This window comes from Macaca fascicularis, chromosome 13 (assembly GCF_037993035.2).
Source record: "Macaca fascicularis isolate 582-1 chromosome 13, T2T-MFA8v1.1".
Lineage (NCBI taxonomy): Eukaryota > Metazoa > Chordata > Mammalia > Primates > Cercopithecidae > Macaca > Macaca fascicularis.
Genome location: NC_088387.1, coordinates 13,845,833 through 13,869,319, shown reverse-complemented (window position 1 = coordinate 13,869,319; position 23,487 = coordinate 13,845,833). Strand labels below are relative to the sequence as shown.

At 48.9% G+C, this 23,487-nt stretch overlaps 1 long non-coding RNA gene across 1 annotated transcript; it reads right to left on the bottom strand.

Annotated features, from left to right (window-relative positions):
* Positions 1 to 348: 348 nt before the first annotated feature.
* LOC141408263 (uncharacterized) lies at positions 349 to 2,541 on the bottom strand. The gene is made up of 2 exons (XR_012421739.1): positions 1,788 to 2,541; positions 349 to 1,119 (listed from the first exon to the last, which is right to left on the bottom strand). It is a non-coding gene; the product is annotated as an uncharacterized lncRNA (long non-coding RNA).
* Positions 2,542 to 23,487: the final 20,946 nt, after the last annotated feature.

Below are 23,487 nucleotides of genomic sequence, written 5' to 3'. Positions count from 1 at the left end.
GGAGTTCAGGCTCTCCCCTAAAGCCGTTTGCTCCTCTCTGAAGAGCGCCCCCGTTGACTGGCCGTGAGCAGCTGTAGTGGATTGCAGGGAAGGGAGGTGGTTGTTCCTGTAGAGACGCCAGGGTCTTACCTGGGGAGAATGGAGCCTGTGCTGGGCAGGCCGCCCTCCTGAGGAAGGGGATGGGGTGGGAGGAGCCTCTCGTGGATAAGGGGCCCCCCTCCTGCCCTCCTTCCCTCTACCCCAGTCTGTTGTGAGGGAGGGCGGGGCCCTAGGTGATTTCTATACAGATCTTCAATTATCCAGGCTGTGAATCAAATACTTCTGTTTTTAAGATCAGAGGAAATCTCCTTTTGTTTGTCTGCCTTTTATTTTATTTTATTTTATTTTATTTTATTTTATTTTATTTTACTTTTTTTGAGAAAGTGTTGCCCAGGCTGGACTGCGGTGGCACGATCTCGGCTCACTGCAACCTCCACCTCCCGGGTTCAAGTGATTCTCCTGCCTCAGTCTCCTAAGTAGCTGGGATTACAGGTGCCCGCCACCACATCAGGGTAATTTTTGCATTTTTAGTAGAGATGGGGTTTCACCATGTTGGCCAGGCTGGTCTCGAACTCCTGACCTCAAGTGATCCACCCACCACGGCCTTCCAAGGGGTTGGGATTACAGGCATGAGCCACCGCGCCCGGTCCGTCTGCCTCTTAGTTAGAACCTGTATATTTAATGTTTTAAATTTCACTTTTCCGGGTCAGAACAGTCGTGTTTCTTTTTCGTAGTGTTGCTATGAATGTCCTTTACGATTAGGAGACTGGGCTGGGTGCCCAATGGAGAGTGGTATCACTGGGTCAAGGTCACCATCTGCCCCAGCAGGGTCCAGAGTGTTTAGAGTCTTTCCTGGGCGTAGACACCCTTTTGTCTGACGTTCAGATAAAACCAATCACCATATTCAGTTAATCAAAGAGGTCAGAGCTGGGAACGGTTAGTGCACATCCACCTCTCCCGAGAGTGTTCTCGCCCCTTCCACGCGGGGCTAGGCTGCTGCTGAGCGTGGTTCGACTGGCTGTGGGTGTGGCCTCTTTCCTCAACCACAGCCATCGCAGGCCTGCCACAGTTTTGATTCTTCTAGAAGAGAATAGGCAACACAAGAGAAACAAGATATGTTACATTTGAAACCTTTAAAAATTATTTCCTCAAACATTGTGTATATGTTTTGCCCATACCTAATATGATAGCAATGTAGAAAAGATTAAAATGAAAAAAAAAATTTCCCCCATATTAAGTCTTTGAAAGGCATCCAACTTAGTTTTCATACAATTATTCTCTCCTTGGAGTCATACTCTATTGGTTTCAGTGATGTGTGACAAGTGCACCGGCATACACAGATTTAGGAGCAAACAGCTGCTTCATGATTATAGTTCAGCTCGCGGGGCCCAGCTGTGGGAGTGCAGCCTGCGCCTGCCTGTGCGCCAATAGGGCTGGTCACCTTGAGCATCTGGGAGTGTCTGGGTAAGTGAGGTCTGGGCAAGGCAGCATCCACACACCTGCGTAGTTCTCACTTTGTCCACGTTATCCAGCAATGCCACAAAATTATCAAGTAAATGTTCTCCAAGCGCATATTCAATTAGTGTTTGGAAAGTGCATAGGTAGCTCATACAGCACCTTCAGGAGGAGCTAGGAGCCCAGGAATGAGAGCAGGTGTGAGGCCTGTACTCTCTTTGCATAGATAAAATATGCATGTGCATATCTGAGGCCAGAAAGTTAGATTGGGGCCAGAATGTGGGAGTCCTTACCTGTCGGATACGAGGGAGCCACTGAGGGTTTTGGAGAGAATCGCCTCTGATGTGCGGCACGCCGTGGAGCCGGAGGGACAGAGCGGGCTCATGCAGGGCACTCGCCCTGGCGAGAGGAGGACAGAAGGCAGCCAGTGAGCTGAGCGATTCGGTGCCTGGGTCAGGAGGGGAAGAGGGAGTGCAGGAAGGCGGAAGAAGCTGCGAGTCTGCACCCTGAGGTCGGCGTTGCGCTTTGCTGGAAATCAGAAGCAAGTGTGGATCTGACTCGGAGATACTTACAGACACCACTGCAAGCTGCGAGTCTGGAAATACAGGAGGAGGCTTGGGGAAAATCTGGAGCAAGGTGCATTTGGGAGCCTCTTAGGTAGAAGGGCAGGTCAAGTAGCCAGAGTGTGAGGCGTGCATGTCTGGAGAGAGGAGGCCAAAGGAAAGCCCACATTTGGAAATGGAGGCAGGGTTGGAAGACCCAGAAAAAGCCCTGCTTAGAGTCCAGAGAAGAGCTGGATGGCGCAGTTCACTAAAGTCCAGAGCCGAGAGTTTCCAGGAGAAAGTCCCAAGTGTTGTTGAAAACCAGGGGGCAGGACTCCAGTTGGAGCCTGTGAGGGGAGCCTGGCGGCCCTGATCCCTGAGAGCAGCCAGAGCCTGGGAGTCTCGCGGAAGTGGGTGGGAAGTGCAGGGAGCAGGTGGAGATGGTCCTTCAAGGCCTGGTGCTTCACACGGGCAGCCAGCCGTGGACCAAGACACAGCTGGAGAGGGGACTGAACCCAGAGCGTCGCCAGGTGAAGCAGGGAGCCGGGAAGGGCAAAGGTATCCGGAAGAAAGCGGGCAGGCATGGAGCCAGGTCCCCAGGGAGGCTGCAGTCTTCTTTCTCTGTTCATGGACTGGTTGTTGGTTATTTTGAGTTCTCAAAGTCATCCACTCGGTGCGGTCCAGAGAAAGTTCCCAGGGGTCTCAAGGCCGGAGCAGGCCTTGTGCTTTTCCGAACACGGTGCGTGTTGACTCAGGGTTACCGTCAATGGCTAATTCTAGCGTGTCTTTTGTTGAAGTCTGCAGAAGAGCCTCAACCAGCACCAGCTTTTGAAGAACTTAGAAAACTTGTGTTCTTCTGATTCTGGATTCTTGCCTGAAATGCCTCGTATATTTTTGGCTTAGGTGTTCTTAGCACTTGTGTTACGGCATTTGGAGCTCTGTATTTTTGTGATGTGCTAGCTGTGAGGATGTTTAAAATTAGATTCCTAGAAATCAGGTTATAGGAGCTCTCGGCCACGCTTCATGGGTTATGTTTTTACCCCTCATAGTGGATCCCGTTGCGGTGGCTCTTCTTAGTATTTGTGGAACACCTGACTCGTGATGCTAGGAGAATGTGATTTGTTTTCTTTGTAAGTGTAAAGTCTAATGACCTTGTAGAGTCTTTATACCCATCTCTTATAAATCAGCTTTAATATACTTGAAAATATCCTCATTGTGCCCTTGAAAAACAGGTGCACATTTTAAAAGTCATCCTTTTAAAATCCTTTTCTGCAGCCTGTGCCCTTTGTCTGTTTTGTTTCCTTCACTGCAACATCATGAAACAGGGACAAGGACTAGAATCTCTGTTTCATACACAGAGCTGAATTGTGCTGAGTGACCTGCTATGCTGACGTCTGTTTCTGTCGTGAGAGGGAACGCAGGCCTCTTGACTTTTCCTTTTGTACATTTTCAAAAAGAATATTTTTTCCTCTCTTGAGTCCATTCCATTGTGGGATTCACTCCTAAGACTGTTTCTTTGCCTTCCATTTTGACAAGTATGATTTAGTTTCTGAGATTGAGGAAAGGGCAGTGAAAAGGCCTGGGAAAGAGAAAGCAGGAAGAGAAGGAATTATCTCATGATTTTAGTCAGAAGGAAATCACTCAGACAGAAACCCTATTACAAGTGGGTCAGATCCCAGGGAGTGGGATTGAATAAGTGACATAGTATCACACAACTCTGTTTTACATTCTTGCTGTTGCCAGGGGTAACGAAAAGAACGAGTATAATCATTCCGAGGTCAAATATATATCTTTACTGACTCTGACTATAATTAGCAGAATTGGTTCAGTTCAAGTTTGAGAATACCTTTACAGAAGAGGGTCTTCGTGCCCGTTTGCCTATTTCTATTTATATGTTCACACGTATTGGAGTATAAATGTGTGTGTGCTGTGTGTGAGACCTCATTATTTGAAACAAGAAATGTGCAGTAGAGCTTATTAATTACGAGAAGGTACATTTGGGGGATAAACCACTTTGTTTAGAATTGAATAATGGGGTCTTTGAGGGGTGTATATATGTATGTGTGTTTGCATTTATGTGTATGAAAGTTTGTATTGCATGTATATGTGTTGTGCATGTATGTGTGCCTTTGTGTGTGATGTATATGTGCATGCATGTGTATATGTGTGCATGTGTATTTGTGTTGCATGTATGTGTGTGCATGTGTTACATGTTTAGGCACGACTGCACACATGTGCAAGTAGGCATGCATGGATGCTCGTGTGTGTATAGTTATACATGTATATTTGTGCATGTTATCTCTACGCATTTACATATGTATGTGTGTCTGAATGTGTATGTATATGCATGTGTGTTTGAGTGTTGTGCGTATGCTTGTGCGTGTTTGTTTGAGTGTTGTGTGTATGTTTGTGCGTGTGTGTTTGAGTGTTGTGTGTATGTGTATTCATGTGTTTTGTGTTGGTATTATGTGATTATGTGAATGTGTGTGCATGTGTGAATGTATGTATTACATGTAGGTGTGCGTGTTCACGTGTATGTGTGTGTGTGATATGTGTCTGTGCATGCATGCATGTGCACATTTGATTTGTGAATCCTCTCTGGGAGGGGCATGTTCCTGGAGACAGTGTATGGGATCCTCCGCTGTCCTCTCAGGGAGAGAGACATTGTGAAATTCGAGCCATTAGGTAAACATGCCTGATGTTCTATAAAATATATATTTATACCCCTGGGGTTAAATATATGTTAAATGGGTGCAAAGGTGTTATATTGCATTAAAAGTCATCTTAGTACTTCCTGGTTAAAGGGTTTGTGAATGATTTCCTGTACATGGGACATAATAAACCACACAGAATTACAGCGGGTCAATGGCATTTGCCAGGAGGTCTGGCTTACGATTGGTATTTCTAGTTGCAGACATGCAGGTTGAGCTTTGCTGGACTTAGAGGAGGGTCATTGACTCTGCCCACTGAATGATACCAGCCTCTCTGCTGCTTCCTTGTTCTGCCGGCTTCATCCAGAGCTGGGAGAGCTGCTCTCAGACGCATTGTACTTTTCTCTCCATAAAAATCTGCAGCATTTGTTAGCAGTCCAGTAGCAGACTGAGTGGCAGGTCCAGGGGCAGGTCCAGCGGCAGGTCCAGTGTCAGGTCCAGTGTCAGGTCCAGCGGCAGGTCCAGCCAACTTTCCACCTGGCCCATGTGAAAATGTACCCTCTCCCTTCCATTTTTTAAAGCAGTAGTTATTAGTAGAGCCTACTGCCATTTCTCCTTGAGCTCCTCATAGTGGATGGTAAGCATTTGCTTTATTAAAGCAAAGTTCCATGCTCTTTGTGCTAAGTCTCCTCTGCCTTTCTGTGAGAGGCTAGAATTGGGATCGACCCTCAGCTGTGCCAGAGCCTTGGTACCTGTCTCAGTTCTGGAATCTACTCTGTGCTTGTTGCCTTCCATCCGCCGACAGCCGTCTGTCTTCCTGTCCCTCCTTCAACACGGAGTCCAGCAGTGTGCACACAGGTGAGCCTGCGTGGATGCTGGTTTTGTAGGATCTTATCGGGACCTTAGTCATCTTTTCACTAGGAAACCAGACACTGCAAAGGACTTACAGAAAAGCCCAAAGAAGCCGTATCAATAGAATCATAGAGACAGAATTCTATAACCATAGGAAATGGCATTGATTATCATGAAATGTGCATTTATGTGAGGCATAGTAAAACATCACATTTCTTACTGGGTAAGAGCTTGGAAAAAAGATTATGAAAGTATAACTGACTCTACTCTTGTATCGTGGAACATGGTAAAATGATGCAAAGTATTGTATAGAATGGAACAAACAGATTAGAATTATATAGAGTAGCGCAGAATAGAACAAATAGTATAATGTTATATAGGGTAGCATAGAATAGAAGAAACATTGTAACATTATGTAGTATAGTATACAATAGGACAAATAGTATGACATGGTCTAGAATAGAACAAGTGGGATAGTATTGTAGAGTATACAGTTGAACTAATGACGTAGTATTGCATAGCATAATGCAGTCTAGATTAGAACACACAGCCTAGTATTAATATTAAGTAGTATGGTGTGGAATAGTAGAGTCGCATGGCACAGAACAGAGAGGATAGTGTTCTGTAGCACTGACGCAGGAGTTTTGCTCTTTAGCTCAGCTGGGTCCAGGTTCTTGTCTCATGACCAGGAAGAAACAGGCACGGGGGCATCGAAGAGTGAGTGCAGCGGAACTTATTAAGCTTAAGTTAAGCTCTCGGCGAAAAGAGGGTTCCTGAGAGCAGGTTGCTTGTTGCCCCCTTCCCAGTTGACTACAAGGGCTTTTATATAGAAGCTGATGGGGCTGGGCTCCCTGTCTAAGGAGCAAATTTCTGGTGGTTCCACCCCATTCCCCCGTGTGCATGGGGACCCTTAGTCTGCTGTGAGCATGTTTAGGCGAGACCCCCGTGCAAGTCCCCCTATCTGCACAAAACATGGGCTGGAGGCTCTCTGGGACCCTTCCCTTACTATCTGCCTAAAGGAAGCTGTCTAACTGCTTTCCGTATAGAAGAAAATAGAATAGAATAGAACAGATAGTACAGTATTTTATAGTATAGAATGAAGCTGTAGTATTCTATCGTAGAGAATGGAATAGTATAGAATAGAACAAACAGATCGTACTAGTGTAGTATAGAATAGTAGCCTCAGGCAGCACGGAGCAGTGTTGTGCTCCCTATGTACAGAGTGTAACCACCAGGAGAGCGTTCTTCAGTGGGGCGCCACTGGCCCTTCATATTTCTTTGGTTCTGCGGAAATGAGGAGAGGGAATTAAGAGAGGGGGAGGAGGTTGGCTTTCTTACTTTTAAGGCGCTCATTACTTCTTGGGGATCATTTGATGCTCCCCTTTGGTAGTATTCTGTGAAGCAGTCTCTGTACTCTGTGTGGGGTGAAATGTGGAGCAGTCTGTGGACTCTGTAGGGTGAAATGTGGGGCAGTCTGTGGACTCTGTAGGGTGAAATGTGGAGCAGTCTGTGGACTCTGTAGGGTGAAATGTGAAGCAGTCTGTGGACTCTGTAGGGTGAAATGTGGGGCAGTCTGTGGACTCTGTAGGGTGAAATGTGGAGCAGTCTGTGGACTCTGTAGGGTGAAATGTGGAGCAGTCTGTGGACTCTGTGTAAGGTGAAACATGAAGCAGTTGAGAAAGGATGAAGTCAGAAGTAGCTCAGCAGAGATGCACCAACTCTTACCTGGGAGACTGTGGAGCAGTCTGTGGACTCTGTGTAGGGTGAAATGAGGTGTTTTATGTAAATAGTTGTCTCATACCTGGCACATGGCAGAGCCTCCGTGGATCTTGCCGTCATGAACCCTCTGATAACTTCCTACAGTGCCCTCCACACTATGAATACCATACATTGTGGGAAGTCCAGGCCTTTTCAAAGGCTGGGTTTCATTTTAACAAAATTGGAATGCCCTGCATATTTGGAATGGCCAGATCATCCTGCACTTTTGACTTCCCCTGTCCAGCTGGGTACACCTCCCTGCGTGCTGCCAACGTTTACGGTGGAATTCCCTGATGCCACTATCCTCACTGCCTGCACCTGAATCTGCTGTGGGGTCATTTCCTTATTGGACTTGTCTGGGGACCTCTTGAGGGGTGGATGGGTCAGGACTGGGTTATCTGGGGAAGGTGTTCACAGCATTCCTGTTTGCAGTCTGTGTCCCTGTTGGAAGAGATGCTTTTAGCACATCGGTTAATCCAGACGTGATTAGCAAGGGGTGTCTCTCCCAGGTAAGAGTTGGTGCATCTCTGCTGAGCTACTTCTGACTTCATCCTTTTTCAAGTCTGTTACAAAGAGAACTTTGGTTTCTCAAGGTTTAAGAATTAATGTCAAAGAGCAATTTAGTGTTCTTTTCGAGTCGCCAGCCTTGCTGTGGATGATTCGTGAGTCCTTGATGGTCAGGGCCACAGCACAATTGGTGGGCCGTCTGTTCCCCACCCTGGTGGATACTTTCTCACCCAAAAAAATGTATTCTGTTAACATGTCTCAATTAGAATATTTTAGTAGGAGACAGACTTATGGCTCTTGTTTTAATTTGTAATAGATGATTACTGTAGCAGGGTCAAGGTTGAGACTTGCAGTGTAGCTCAAGGAAAACATTGATTAGGAACACCCAAAATATATCACCAGCTTTGTTGTTGCAGCTCCAAGGGACTAGGAATGCATATATATATTTTTATTTTGTTATTATTTATTATTTTTATTTTTGAGACAGAGTCTTGCTCTGTCACCCAGGCTGGATTGCAGTGGCATAATCTCAGCTCACTGTAACCTCTGCTTCCAGGGTTCAAGAGAATCTTGTGTCTCAGCCTCCCGAGTAGCTGGGATTACAGGTGCCTGCCACCATGCCCAGCTAATTTTTGTATTTTTAGTAGAGACAGGGGTCTCACCGTGTTGGCCAGGCTGGTCTTGAACTCCTGACCTCAAGTGATCTGCCAACCTTGGCCTCCCAAAGTGCTGGCATTACAGGCATGAGCCACTGTGCCTGGCCGCCATGACCATTTGAAATGTGGCACTGAATATCTGCCTTTTTTTTTTTTTTAAGAAGTGCAGATGTTACACCTCACACCTCTATTCTGGGGCTGGCCTGGGCTGGCCAGCAGGGTTCCCAGGCTCGAGGCCATGTCTGAAGTGTTGTTGGACAATGTGGACCTGTGACCCTTGGTCTTTGGGGACATGGGGCACCCCAAGACACCCACAGTCTTGCGAGGGTTTATGGCTCTGTGTGTGGCTGCTGTGAGGCAGCTTTGGGCGGGGAGGAAGGAGAGCAGAACCCATCTGTCCTGGTGCGGAAAATGCCCAAGAAAGTAAAGAAATGATACAAAAAAATCATCATCTGCCCTGGTGCCATTTCTGTTAAAAAAAAAGAAAAAAGAAAAATTCACTCTGAATGTGGTTCTGTGCTTGAGGAGGATAGAAAATACCTGGAAAGACGCACAAAGTGTTCTTATGGGGCCAGCGCCGGGAAGTGGGATGGGAGGCTTGGGAGTGTGTGGAAAGGAGGACGCGGCGTATTTTATTCTAGTCTATTTGGTAGAGCGAGTGACGAAAGTGAAGCTTGAGTGATCGGAGCAGCTCGGCCTGGCCATGGGTAGATCCCAGCCATGAGTAGATCCCAGCGTGTCCCGCCTCCCGCCTCCAGCTGCAGCTCTATTTCTCAGTCACAGATGAGACAGGTGGCCTGAGGCTGTGGACGGAGGAGGGGCAGCGCGGTGTCCCCAGCACGTGACTGTCCAGGCTGCTCTTGGGCCAGCCTGAGAGAAGGGGCGGAGGAGAGCTGGGAGGGTGCACAGTGCGTCCCCCTTCCCCGCCCTGGGACTGAGGTGAGCCCAGGCTGCTGTCAGGATGGAGGAAGATGCCCTCAGGACGGAGGAAGAGGCCGGTGGAGTTTGGTCAGCAGCCAGTGTGGTCTTTCCCACAGGGGATACGCAGTGCGCCAACTCGCAGGAAAAAACTCTGCTTTAGTTTTTAAATTTTGCTCATTCTGTTTATCGTGCTGGTCATGGTAAGATTTGGATATTGTTGGTAGGAATCAGTGTCAATTGCATACAGTTGACTCTTGTCCAACACAAGCTTGAGCTTTGCGGGTCAACATATAGGTGGATTTTTTCAACCAAACTCAGGGAGAAAATACAGTGTTCTGCTACGTGAAACGCATGTCGGAGGGCTGATTCTTTGTACACGCAGAAAATACAGTGTTCCTGCCATGTGAAACGCGTGTCGGAGGGCCGACTCTTTGTACACGCAGGTTCGGCAGGTCCACCTGTGCGGCTTGAATGTGCCTGGATTTGGTGTCCATGGGGTCCTGGAACCGACTTTCTGAGTCCAGCGAGGCTGGCCCCGGGATCGACTCCTTGAGGACAGCGAGGCTGGCCCCGGGACCGGCTCCCTGAGGACAGCGAGGCTGTTTCTAGTAGCAGGTGGTTTATTTTGTGTTTTCCCCCTGGCTCTACACCCCATTCTCAGAGACACGGCTGTCACAGGGGGACCAGCTGGGGCAGGGGAAGAGTGGAGGGCACCTGGTAGAAGTGGCCATGGACTCTCTTAGGAACGATAACCGTGGCACCTACTGTAGATGAAGATGTTGTTGGTCTGCACTCTTCTCGTGTTGGTCTGGGGCATGCAGTGGCCGTGGGCTGGTGTGGTCCACAGCCCCGGTCTGGGGCATGCAGTGGCTTTGGGCTGGTGTGGTCCACAGCCCCGGGCTCCGTGGTCCCTGACCCTGAAATCCCATCCGGTGCTGTGTCACCTTGGGCCAGCTGTCTCCTGAGGGGAAGGGAACAGGAAACAGCCCTCCCCGCATGGCCTCCCCAGTACCACCCACCCCCAGGACCTCCAGTGTTGACCCTGCTGGGGGTTCCTCTCTGCTGGGGGGGACTTTGTCCCAACAAGAGGACTCCATGGGCTGCAGGAGGTGTCGAGCTATTTTCTCTCCTGGAACTGGGTTGCTGGCAGCTCCCAGATGCAGGAGGAAAGGCTCAGAAGTGCCTTCATAATAAGGAGTTGTTGACTTGAACTTTGGACAGCAAACACTGCTTACATTTCCTTTTCTGTTTTGATGCGTTAATGGTGTGTGGCAACACCGTGACACACGGGGATGCGGGTGATGGGTGACCCCCCCGCAAGGGGGCCATGCACATGTTTGATAATAAGAAGGCATGCTTCTCTTACTGCAAATAAAACTTTTAATGGTTTTCTGCCAGAAAGACCCTGTCCTTTATGTAGGATACATAGAGGATCATTTGGCAAAGGATTGGGGATTTGGGGTTAAACTAAAAACAAATTAATTTCATTGTATAGCACTCTGAACCCATTTGAGTTAATTATTCATTGAGAATTTGAATAGCACACACTGTTCTGACTTCCCATTTCCCCCTAATGAACGGCATTTGCTGTAACATGACAAAACCCTGAGTCTTAGAATTACTGGGTAATGTGGAAAAAGTCAAAGTTGGTTCTCTGTTGTTTTGCTTTAAGGAAATTATATTATTTTGCAGCCACTTAGTTTTCTCCTTTCCAATACGAAAAATTGCTTTCTTACTACCTGACAATTCGTGAAGGTCAAGGGGACACAGGCTGCAGTGCATTAAAAGCCACCATCAAATGTGGACGTGGACCGAGGTTTCCCCTGTTCTCTCCCACCATCAAATGTGGATGTGGACTCAGTTTCCCCCGGTCTCGCCCATCATCAAATGTGGACGTTGACCCAGTTTCCCCGTGTTCTCGCCCATCATCAAATGTGGACCTGGACCAAGCTTCGCCCGTTCTCTCCCACCATCAAATGTGGATGTGGACCCAGCTTCCCCTTGTTCTGGCTAACCATCAAATGTGGACTTGGACACACTTTCCCTCTGTTCTTGCCCACCATCAAATGTGGACACGGATACAGTTTCCCTCTGTTCTTGTCCACCATCAAATATAGATGTGGACCTAGTTACCTTCTGTTCTCACCCACCATCAAATGTGGATGTGGACCCAATTTCCTTCTGTTTTCGCACACCATCAAATGTGGACATGGACTCAGTTTCCCTCTGTTCATGCCTACATTGCCACCATGGCTCATTTCATAATCACTCAGGAAAGGAAGAAACATTATTTTTAATAGGCATGAAGGCAGTTATTTTTAACCTAAGAAGCAGGACATAATTCCAGCAATGGAAATGACCAGCTGAGTGGGTCTGTGTGAGGTTTGGAAGAAAAAAAGGATTTTACCTTCCCCTCTCTGTGTGTGCCCACCTCCCCCAGTTGAGAGTCACAGATTTAATTACTTTAATTTTGAGCTTAAAATTATTTGACAGCCTAACAAAAACTACTACAGTCCTATAAAATTCTGCTGTGTGTTTGGTTTTTCAGTTGCTTTTCTGAATTTGGTAAATGAATGCATTATGAGTTGTTATTTTAGTAAATGCTGTAAAAATTAATGTATGTTATAACCAAGTGTTATAAAGTTAATTTAGTACCAAAGTAAAGCTAAAGCTGCATTGATTTCCCACTGTACTTGTGCATAACAACGGCTCCATGAGGCAGGCGCTGTGACCCTGTAGTCTGGTGGGAGCAGGTGCCACCTGGCTGGTGTGGTCGCTGCCTGTCCTCTCTTGCTGCCAGGCAGCTTTGTAGTTTCCAGGCTATGCGGGAGTTGAGGCGGGTGGTCAGTAAGTGACGGTGGGGAGTTGGGTGGTGCAGGTTGGTGTGGGGTGGAAGGAGAAGTGGAGAGCCTGGGGAAGGCTGGACAGCAGCTCCAGTACCTGCACAGGGGGGCAGGGTGCGGCGGCACCGGGCAGTGAGTAGCTCCTGGAAACAACCCTTGAGGTTTTTATAGACGAGTCTGTCTTCAGCTCTGCACCCCTTTCCTGCTGAGTCCAGGTGGAGGGTGGAGGCGTCGAGCGCTTGTTTCTCCAGATGAGGGCACATCGGACACAGCCAGTGTTACCTGGAGTCCCCTCACGTGGGAACGTGCCCCTGCTCTTTTCAGAACAAAACAAATCTTAGTTAAACTTGACACATCGACTTTCCAGAAGGTGTTTAAGTCTGTATGCCTGTTAAGTCACCTAACTTTAAAGAGTAATGATACAATATGCTTCTGTTTAGGGGAGAAAACCTAACTGATTTAAAAGGTAAAATCAGAGGTTGGGGTCGCAGCATTTTGGAGGCGACTTGGTTTATGTCCTAGTGGGCAGTAGTGTTTCCTCAACTGTTGTGTTTGCTCTATTATTACATTACAGAGGTGACACTTGAAACATAGGGAAATGGAAGGCAAAACAGCCCCCCCCCCATTCAGAGATAAACGTTATCAACATATTCATGCACTTCCTTCTGCTGTTTTTGCTTTTCACTTTTGATTTTAAGATCACGTTCATAGGATGGATATGTAATTGTTTATGGTGACTTTAAAAGCACCTTTCTTGCTAAAAAGAGTATTTTTTTCAGTCTGGAAAATTTAGACAACATGTTTTGTTTAAAAATTAATTATAATACCACCATGAAGTCATCAATGTTTTTATACATTTTCTTGGTCTCTTTATGGACTTAATATATACAATTTAACAAATTGGAAATAACGTAATTTTATGCATAAAATGTTTCTTGGCATTAGAGATGGAGCAGAGAGGAGGCACAGGGCCTCCCGCTGGCTGAGGTCCTCCCAGGGTGTGACCAGCAGCCTCCCAAGTTTAGGGTCTGCACAGAGTAAGATTTCTAAATCGCCTTACACCACAGGCCCTGCAGCCATGCGCCCCTTTGATAAGGGAGTGTACTCTGATAGATTTTTCAAGATAAGAGTTTGCTGGATCTGAGGCTGTTTCAGCTGCTTCTGGAGACGGCAGCTCTGGGACGTTTGTGCCAGCTCTCCCTCAAGACCCCACGGATGCCACATCCTCCTCTTTTGGAACCCAGTGTTGTAGAGGAGAAGTCTGAAGCCAGTTTGATTTTTGCTTCATGGTAGGAAACTGATGTTTTCAGGCTTTTCCCCTTTATTTACATAATGAAGATGATGTCCCACCTCATCCAGAAGTGTTTTTGTTACCTTGTCGGGAATGCAGAACCCTTATGTGCCCCTTCAGGTCCTCAGTCCCTTTCTCAACTTCCTCGCAATCCTCCCCATCTCATCCATCTTCACTGTAATTCCGTTATTTTTTTCATTTTTGTGCTCACTTTCCCATGAGACTTTTGTTCTTGTTTCACAGATGCCCGTGCCAAACTTTATGTCTGAGGCTCGGGGGCCATGTTTTATTCTGTCTGCCTCTGCATGTACTTCTGAGAAGTGGGGTTGGAGGTTGCCCCCCAGGTGCTGTTTCGGCTGGACCTGCCCAGACTCTGTGGATTGGGGGCATCAGGCAGAGCCCATGTGGCTCTATGGTGGGCCGTGTTGCTGAACCGTACGTCTGAGGTTTGGGGGCCGTGTTTCATTCTGTCTGCCTCTGCATGTACTTTTGAGAAGTGGGGGTGGGGGTTGCCCCCTGGGTGTTTCAGCTGCACCTGCCCAGACTCCCTGAAGTGGGAACATCGGGCAGATCCCGTGTGGCTCTACGGTGGGCTCTGGTGCTGACAGAGCAAGAAGCCGCACTCCCAGGACGTGCTTGCAGCTGTTGGCAGGTCTGGGATTGTGACAGGATGATTTCCTTCTCTAAAATACATCTCAACTGTTATCCAGAGGGTTGGCTGTAGGCTTTCAACAGCTTCACTCTTCTTAGTGACCAGGAGACAATTCCCTAAACAGAGTTGCGGTCAGGGTTTAATTAGGAATTTCTGCGAGAGGCTGGCGGGACAGCTCCCTCTGCAAGCCTCCTGCAGCCTCCCTGTCCCCACTCTTGGGCCCAGCCACCTGCGTTGGTCTGTGGAGGCTGCACATTCTCTGTTCTCCTAAGGGGCTCCTGGACTTCGGGGCAGCCTTGGTAAGCTGATGTGTAACTCCCAGTCTCTTCTCTCTTTAAGTAAGTAGGTTCATGGAATCCTGATCTTCTAAATTGTTTCATCTTTGTAAAACAGCCACAGTTTCCTAAGCCACCTTGTGTCTGAATGTGAATCACTTGTTATTTTTCACTGCAGAATGAACAGAACTGGAATCATAAGATTTAGAGGGTGATGAAAAGACAGAGCTTAGCATATTCCATTTTCTCACCTTTTCCTTACACTTTTTCCTTAAATGCACCCCTCGTATGTCTGTGAAGTTCTTCCCAATTCCGTAGCGTCACTCCATCCTCGAGTGGAACATTTGTGAACGGTAACAAGTATTGCTGTGTACACCTCTGCAACCCAGCAGGAATTAATGCTTTTTATTTATGAATGGATGGTCATCGGATGGCCAGAGGGATTCCCTGTGAATTGCGGGGGTCCTCATGCCTGCTTGTGAGTGACATGCACATGGCGAGGGCTAGGGAACCTCAGACTCTGTGATTCGAGTAGTGACATCGTTTACGCAAGGCAGGTGGATGACTCTTTGAGCTTGGCATGCTCCTGGGTGGCACAGCACAGCTGACATGGAGTGGGGCAAGCGCTTGTTCCACGAGTTTCTGTGTTTTTGTTGTTGTTGTTGCTATTTTTTTTGAGATGGAGTCTCTGTCTGTCACACAGGCTGGAGTGCAGTGGTGCGATCCAGGCTCACTGAAAGCTCCGCCTCCCGGGTTCACGCCATTTTCCTGCCTCAGCCTCCCGAGTAGCTGGGACTACAGGTGTCCGCACCACGCCCTGCTAAATTTTTTGTATTTTTAGTAGAGACGGGGTTTCACAGTATTAACCAGGATGGTCTCGATCTCCTGACACTGTGATCTACCCACGTTGGCATCCTGAAGTGCTGGGATTGCAGGCGTGAGCCACCGTGCCTGGCCTGTTTTTGTTTTTTGAGACAGAGTCTTGCTCTGTCGTCCAGATTGAAGTGCAGTGTCATGATCTTGGCTTACTGCAACCTCCACTCACTGCAACCTCTGCCTTTCAGTTCGAGCAATTCTCTTGCCTCAGCCCCCCTAGTAGCTGGGATTACAGGCATGTGCCACCATGCCTGGCTGATTTTTGTATTTTTAGTAGAGACAGGATTTTGCCATGCTGGTCGGCTGGTCTTAAACTGTTGGCCCCATGTGATCCGCCCGCCTTGGCCTCCCAAAGTGCTGAGATTACAGGCATGGGCCACTGCACCCGGCCCTGTGTTTGACTCTTAAATCTTCTTTTTCTTTTTAATATTTTTGCTTCTGGACGGCCACTCAGTGGATATGGAGGAAGAGTTCACAGATGTCTGTATTACACTTCCTTCTTAAATTAGCCTCCGTTGAACACTGCTATAGGGTACAGACGCATGAAGGGCTGAAAGGGTGGTTGCGTCCCAGTAAGTGTGAGCGTGGAGCTGGTCTGTGAGACCCCGGTGCCGGTGAAGGCACCCGTGTGAGATGGCCTGGGATGGGGGTGTGCAGAGCCCTGACTGTGGCACACACCCTTCAGCTTTGATGCTTCAGGCCATTGCTCTGGTCATCAGTGAGCAGAAGGCCTAACAGCAGTGATATTTATCACTAGCTGTGTTGACCAATGTGTTAGGAGGGTGAACCTGTTTGACTTAAGCTGTTTGACGGGTTTGCATTTAAATAGACAACTGGTGACCTGGTGCCTGGACGCTTGCTCTGTGACCTGCCCCACGTGGCTTCTCCCTCTGGTATGCATTAGATGAGATGGGCGTGTTTAGGGTGGTGTGGCCCTAGACTGGAATGCATTAGAAGTACAAACCCTGCCTCACCCCAGATCTGCCCCACCCCAGTGTGACTTTTGGAGGTGGAGGCCCAGAATCCTTCACCTGCCCTCCAGGTGGACCTGAGGATGCTGAGGTTTCAGAGCGCTGCTTTGCTGGCACTCCAGGAAGTCCTGCTTAAAGAGGTCAGGATCTGAAATGGCAGGTTACCAAATTGTTAGCAGAAAAATAGAAACGTTTCCTTAGAATGGGTGTAGGAAGAAAAATGATTTCCTTCACCATATCTGGAAAAGATTTCAAATTAGCAGGCACTATTTGGAATTATTAGTGGTCTCCTGTATTTCTTATCTTTTTTTTTTTTTTTTTTTTTTTTGATACAGGGTCTCACCCTGATGCCCAGGTTGGAGTGCAGTGGTGCAGTCTTGGCTCCCTGCAACCTCCGCCTCCTGGACTCAGGTGATCCTCTCACCTCAGCCCCCTGAGTATCTGGGACTACAGGCACGATACCACACCTGGCTAATTTTTTTTTTTTTTTTTTTTTGTAGAGACGGGGTCTTGCTATGTTGCCCAGGCTGGTCTCAAATTCAAGCATTTGTCCTGCCTCAGTCTCCCAAAATGCTTCTGTACCCCTGACCCAACAAGGAAGGACAAGAGGTGTGAGCCACACTCCCGGCCTCCTGTCTTGCCTTGTTGGAGCAGGGATGTGGAAGCACTTGCCGCAGCTGACTTGAGTATATCTCGTTTTGTTTTGTTTTCCTCACGGGTAACCTGACAGTGCTGTGCACCAGTGCTGCTGGCCAGCTGTTTTTTCGATGGACTGGCAGAAAATCAAACTGAGACCCGGGTTCCTTTCTCCCTGGGTACTGACCAGGTGAGAGAGGAAGGACGTTATCTGAGTATCATCTTCATGAGGGCTGGTGGGGAAACGTCAACTTTAAGGTGCCTGGGATCTAAGGCATGGAACCCAGAGTGCAGCAGAACATAGGGGATGTAGCCTTGGGAGCAGAGACGTGCGGGCCGGTGCCCTCGTTCCTGGCGGGTTCTGAGTGCAAGAAAAGGTTAGTGAACCAGCCGAGGTAAGGGAGCAACCTGCCAAGACCTGCCTGGATGTATGGCTGGCCCCAAAACTGCCCATTTGGGGATTCCTTGCAGTTTCAGATCCACCTAGGGGTCCGGAGAGCGTCCAAACCATGACCTCAAAGAACGAGGTGTTGCCTTGAGATCCTCCAAGGTGAGGGTAGAATTTTCTTTTTTTTTTTTTTTTTTTTTTTTGCAATTAGCAATAATTTGTTGTGATTGGTCTTGGACCTATTTTCACTTCTTTCTATAGGAAGAGAGATAGAATAAAAAGTCTCAATGTGCCAGATGCCATGTAATGAAGTCGTGGGATTAACATTGTTGATTATTACGTAACATCACATTAATTGGAACATATTCACACGTGTCCACAGTGTGTGTGTGTGCCCAGTCCGATGAGCACGTTGGGTTGGGGTCGCTGCTGGTTCTTGCAGCCCCTCTGGGTGGTGCTTTCTCTGTGACTTCCCAACACCATTGCTGCTGCCTCTGTTGGAGTTCAGCTTTGACCGGCCTTGCTGCCACCAGGTTCTCAGAGCCTGTGCCCCCTCTACCCCGCGTGCACCTTCTTCCTGGGGCACACCCTCGTCTCCGCGAGCACCCTCGTCTTCCGTCCTGCCCACCCGGGGTCTGCTGTGTGTTTCTACTCAGCCCATCCCCGCCTCTTGCTGTGAGCTCAGTTTATTGAGGTGCGGTGAGAAACCAACAGAGCGGAGCAGTGTCCCAGCCTGTCAGGGCAAGAGGGAGCCTTGGGCATCTCTTCCGCAGCTCTGGCGACCCACCCTTCGCGATGTAGTGCTGGGCAGAGAGGTGAGTTCTAAAGGTAGGACCGCCGTGATTTCCTGAGTCTTAATTACCTAACACTGGGTCATCTGCAATGTCGCCTCATCGAAGGCACCTCTAGAGACAAAGCAAAGCCTCTGGTGGCCGTGGGCGGGGTGGCCATGCCTGTCTGTGGGTTCTGTAGAACCTACCCGGAGCCCCTCCAGCCATGGGGATGTTCAGGCACTTGCCGCCAGTGGGAGGTGTGCGTTAGCCGCGTGGTAGGTGCGGACCCCTGGAGGGACAGGCACAGGCCCACAGGCGTGGTGAGTGTGGGAGATTTAGCCGCCTGGGGATGTGTGGAAGGACAGGCACAGGACCACAGGCGTGGCGAGTGTGGGAGAAAGTGCACAGAGTGCCCAGCAGATGCCGTGTGGTCAGCGGAAGCCGTGAACACAGGCCAGGGTCGGGAGATACATTTGGAAATACACTTCAAGCAACGTCAATGGATAATGCTGCGATTTGGTTTCCTCCCGTGGTCCAAAACACATTCTAGAGAGGCCGCTGCTTTGTGTGTACCTGAGACAAGGGTCTAAATGTATTAGGGCCTTGATGTAATCTGTAAGACAGGCACAAAATGCCTATCTCAAAGAGGCACTGAACAAGAAAGCGTGCTCTATTCAGTGCAATGAGAATGCTTCATTGTCATAAGCAAAGTAAAATGCCTCCAAGGCGAGCTTGCCATGTGTTTAATGACCTTGGACACGAGCCTCCTAAACCTGCCAGAAAGTGCTTCCAGCATGGCTTCATGCAGTGGTTTCATGCAGTGGCTTCAGTGAAGAATGTGCATATGCGGCTGATACTGAGAGCTGCGCAGCACCCTCCTGACCTGACAGGTGCCCGTGTGTGGACCGTGAGCCGGGCAGCACCCTCCCGACCTGACGCATCCCCATGTGTGGACCATGAGCCGCGCATCCTGACCTTACAGATCCCCATGTGTGGACCATGAGCCGGGCAGCACCCTCTTGACCTGACGGGTCTCCTTGTGCCCATTGTGGGACCTCCGTCAGTCAAACAAGTGACACGCGTCAAACTGAATGCAGGGAGGAGGGTTCAGGATTGCACACAGGCTCCGTGTCTCGTCCTTCTGAGGCCTTCTGGGAAGCCAGAAGGGCAGTGGGGTCTTTTGTGTGTTTCTTCCTGGTGGCTGTGAATTTGTAGCAATGGCTTTTTGCAAAAGGGCCTGGAGGCGGAATCAGAGCCTGTCTTGGAAAGGATGACGTCTTCACGGGCACCTCTTTCCGCCACTCCAGTGCTCCTGTGATTTTCAATATGTGCACCCTGCAGACTTCAGCCTGTTGGTGTCTTGGGGGAATAGATACCAGGATTGTTCCAATGTCTGCAAACCTGAAACAGGAATTTCTCTGCATTAAGTTGGTCACCAAAATGGGAGGTAAGGGGAGAGGGGAAGGAACTTCTTGGCCTCGTCAGCCCTTTTCTTGAAACTCACAGTCAAACTTTGTCAAATTCTAGATGATGGTGCTTCAGGCGATGCATTTAGATATGGTATGTCTTGTTTTCTGAGTATGGTGCTTCGAGAATTTAAATATTAAGGTGAAATTGCCATGCACAGTTGAATTGGCACCATAATTTGACTCTGTAAAGCCTTTTGGTTTCCTGTTAGAGTGACTTACCATTTTTTGAGTTAACTGAAGCAAACTCTGCTGTCAGCACGAAGGAGCCACTGTATAGTTAGGATGTCCAATTAAATAGAATTCTCCTAAATAGAGCGTGTTCTTTTCATAAATTTTAAAAGTTCATTTATTCATCAAACACATATTGAGTAGTTATCAACCTGGTTGCTAGTCACTGTACATATATATTTTTAAGGAATTACTTCCACCTAGCTCTGAAATAACATTGCATTTAGAATTTAGCACAGAGGTGATTAAGCATGAACTTTTCTCAGCAGTCTTGTTTTCATTTTTACTTGAGAACATGTTCTCAGACTCGGTGCCCAGCTGACATTACCGTGCATTGCCCAAGGCACACACCTGGCAGGGCTGTGTCTCTGGGGCTTTAGAGCAGGAAGGAAGGGCTGCCAGGTGTCTGGCCCTTCCATGTTTCCCTGGGGAAAGGATTAGGCCTTGGGCAGGAGTCTTGGCTTGTCTTACTGGATTAGCTGGTGTCTTTCAGTCAGCTCTGCCTTGGTGTTAAGCTCTGGACTGACACTGACCTCTGAGTGGCAGAGGAGAGGATGGCGATTTAGAATCAGTCATGCAGACCGGGGCACCCAGCGGGTCTCCGATAAAAAGTGGTGGCAATTGATCACTTCCCTTTTTGGGAGAACTGTGTGGATTGACTCAGACCTCTTTCTTTTGATTTTATCTTGAGACTTTGTAGAAGCAAAAATGCCTTTAAAAAAATTAAATGATGGGCTTTTGCAATGTTTGTATCTCTCCAAGATTCACAAGTTGGAATCCTCACCCGCGAGGAGATAGTGCTAGGAGGGGGAGCTTTGGGCGGTGAGGAGGTCGTGAGGGTCTCATAAATGGGATTTGTGCCCCCAAAAAGGGACTACAGAGAGCTCCCTCGCTCCTTCCACGGTGTGCGGACCCAGTGAGAAGGCGCCGTCTATGAACCAGGAAGCCCTCACCAGGCAAACCTGTCAGGCCTTGGCTATGGACTTCCCAGCCTGAGACTGAGACTGAGAGCTGTTAGAAATGAACTTGTGTCGTTCACCAGCCCCCTCCCACCCTGTGGTGTGTTGTTAGAGCAGCCTGGGTGAACGAAGGCAGGTCGTGAGTTTTCTGTCGTACTTTCTGGCTTCAAATACTTGCTAGGGAGATGTCACCATCTTACCCAGGTGGGACTGTCTGGAATCAGACGTTCCGTTATGATTTGACCTTGTTCTTGCCCCACGCCTGTGCCGTTCACCCCTCCAGGTGTCTCGGCTGCCCACGGCCCCTCCAGATGTTTCTGATTCGGGGTGTGGTGCTGGTCGCGGCCGCGCCGTCAGTGACCAGGAGTAGGAGCTCCCGCCCCTCGTGAACCAGCAGCCTCACCCGGAAGCTGCCGAGAAGAAGCGTTTGACAGAAGGTGATCGCGCCTCAAGACTGAAACTTCCTGTTTACAGGAAATGGAGGTGTATAGTAGGGAATTAAATGATGGCCCTAGAAACAGATGCCTCTGGGGTAGGGGATATTCTGCAGGACAATGGCCCCGGACTCTCGAAAAGTGAAGATCACAGATAAAAGGGGTTCGAGGCTGTCCCTGACGAAGACGGGGAAGGAGAGTCACTCGGTGCAGTGTGTGGCCCGGATAGAAAAGACGTTTTCGGTACGATTGTGCTACCTGAACATAACCTGGACAGCGATGCTCTGAAATCATTCTTGTCTGCTGATGATGGCACTGCGGCTGCAGAGGGGCCCTTATTCCTAGTGAATGTGTGCCTGAGGACTCGGTGAGGCAGCAGGAGCCTCTCACCTTCAAGTGGCTCCAGAGGAGAAACAAATCTGTCTCTGTGTCTGATCTACAGAGAGAGTGAGAAAGAAAATCTAACGAAGTGTTAGCAGTTGTTGGAGCTCCAAGTGGAGAAAACTTGACCACTCGTTGTACTGTTCTTCCACTTTTTAAATATGTTAGAACATTTTCATAATGAAATTGTGGGAAAGTAAAAACAAATCTGGGAATTAGAACGGAAGTGAGGCCAGCCAAGCGCTCTTGGGTTCAGCCGGGAAGAGCCAATGGTCCGCTGGTGTTCTCTCGACTCGTCGTGGGGATTTCCTCCTCCTGGGTTCACCACCTAGTTTTCCTGGTGATCGTTATTTTATACATAGCTATGAACATAGGTGATACTGAAAACACACGTTTAGTGTGGTTTGTCATTGAGAATTTGGAGAACTGGCTAAAGAAACCACTTGTACAGAGTTGAGATGAGCACTGCCTGCCTCAGTGTCTGTGGTAACAGCTTCATTTGGGTGCAGAGCTTGGCAGAGGTTTGAGTGACCCTGTCTCGATGGTCCTCTGTCAGAGGACAAGGTTAAGCGTCACCACCGAGGGCCCTGTTGAGCCTCTGGGCCGGAAGTAACCTCCCCTGGGCTGGTAAGGCAGCCTCTGGGGGCCTTTCATGACAAAGCCCTTCACTGAGCTTCAGTTTGGCCACCTCTGCCCTCGCCTCCCTGACTGCAGGGCCTCGAGGTCTCACCACCTCCAGCCTGAGCACCCAGTGCCCAGGGGCAATTTCCCGCCTTCTCTGGGGGCTCAGGATGCCAGCTCCCGGGGCAGTGCCCGCAGTTGGGCCCCTCCTCCTGGGCTGGGGGTAAGGCTGGCCACGACCTCCTGCTATGTCCCACTGGCCACTTCACGACAGCTGCAGCCCACACTGCGTGGCCGCTCCTGCTTCTTTTGGAGGAGGAGATGCAGGCCTTCACCGAGGCTTCCCGGCCTCGCCCCTGCTGGCCCCAAGGCTGTGCCGCTTCCCCCTGCCCAGCCCCTGGTCTCTGTACAGTGTCTGTCCAGGATGTCTGTCCATCCGTCCTTGACCTTCTATCCAGACGCGGCCACTCTCATCCTAGTCTGTGAGGGGTGAGCAGAGCCCAGGTGCGGTCGATCTGGAGACGTTGATGGACTTCAATGTGCAGGGAAGTGAGTTCCTTCATATTTACAGCCTCTGCGCAGACAGCTGGGGGCTCACCCCATTCACTGGTGGACGTGCCTTGTTTTTTAGCCCAATCGCCTACATTAAGTCAGACAAGTCACAGTTCCCTGCTTTTCCGGCTTTCGTGACCGTCTGCCTCCCTCCTCTGCCTGGGGCTGAATGGTGGGGTCTGTCGTGGGTTCGTGGGAGCGTCTGTTCTTGTGAGGCCACCAGGGACTGTTATCCAGGCTGATTCCACAGGAGGAGTTTGGGGTGAGCTCCTGAGCGAGAGTTGGGAAGACTGACGTCTGCGTAAACCTTGCTTGTTCGTGGTTATTCCTCTCAGTCTTCTTAAATTCTGAAAAATTGGGGCCAGTTTGAAATAAGGATTTAGGTATGGATCGGTGAGGAAAGAACGTTGATCTGATTGAGTTTACGTTGTGTCTGATAATTTTATGCTACGATCGGGAAGAACTGAAGATGTTGACAGTGTCGTGAGAATCTCTTTCTTTCTTTCTTTTCTTTTTTTCTTTTCTTTTCTCTTCTCCCTTCCTTCCTTCCTTCCTTCCTTCCTTCCTTCCTTCCTTCCTTCCTTCCTTTCTTTTCTTTTCTTTTCTTTTTTTTTTTTTTTTGATGGAGTCTCACTCTTGTTGCCCAGGCTGGAGTGCAATGGTGCAATCTCAGCTCACTGCAATCTCTGCCTCCTGGGTTCAAACAGTTCTCCTGCCTCAGTCCCCCAGTAGCTGAGATTATAGGCACTCACCACCA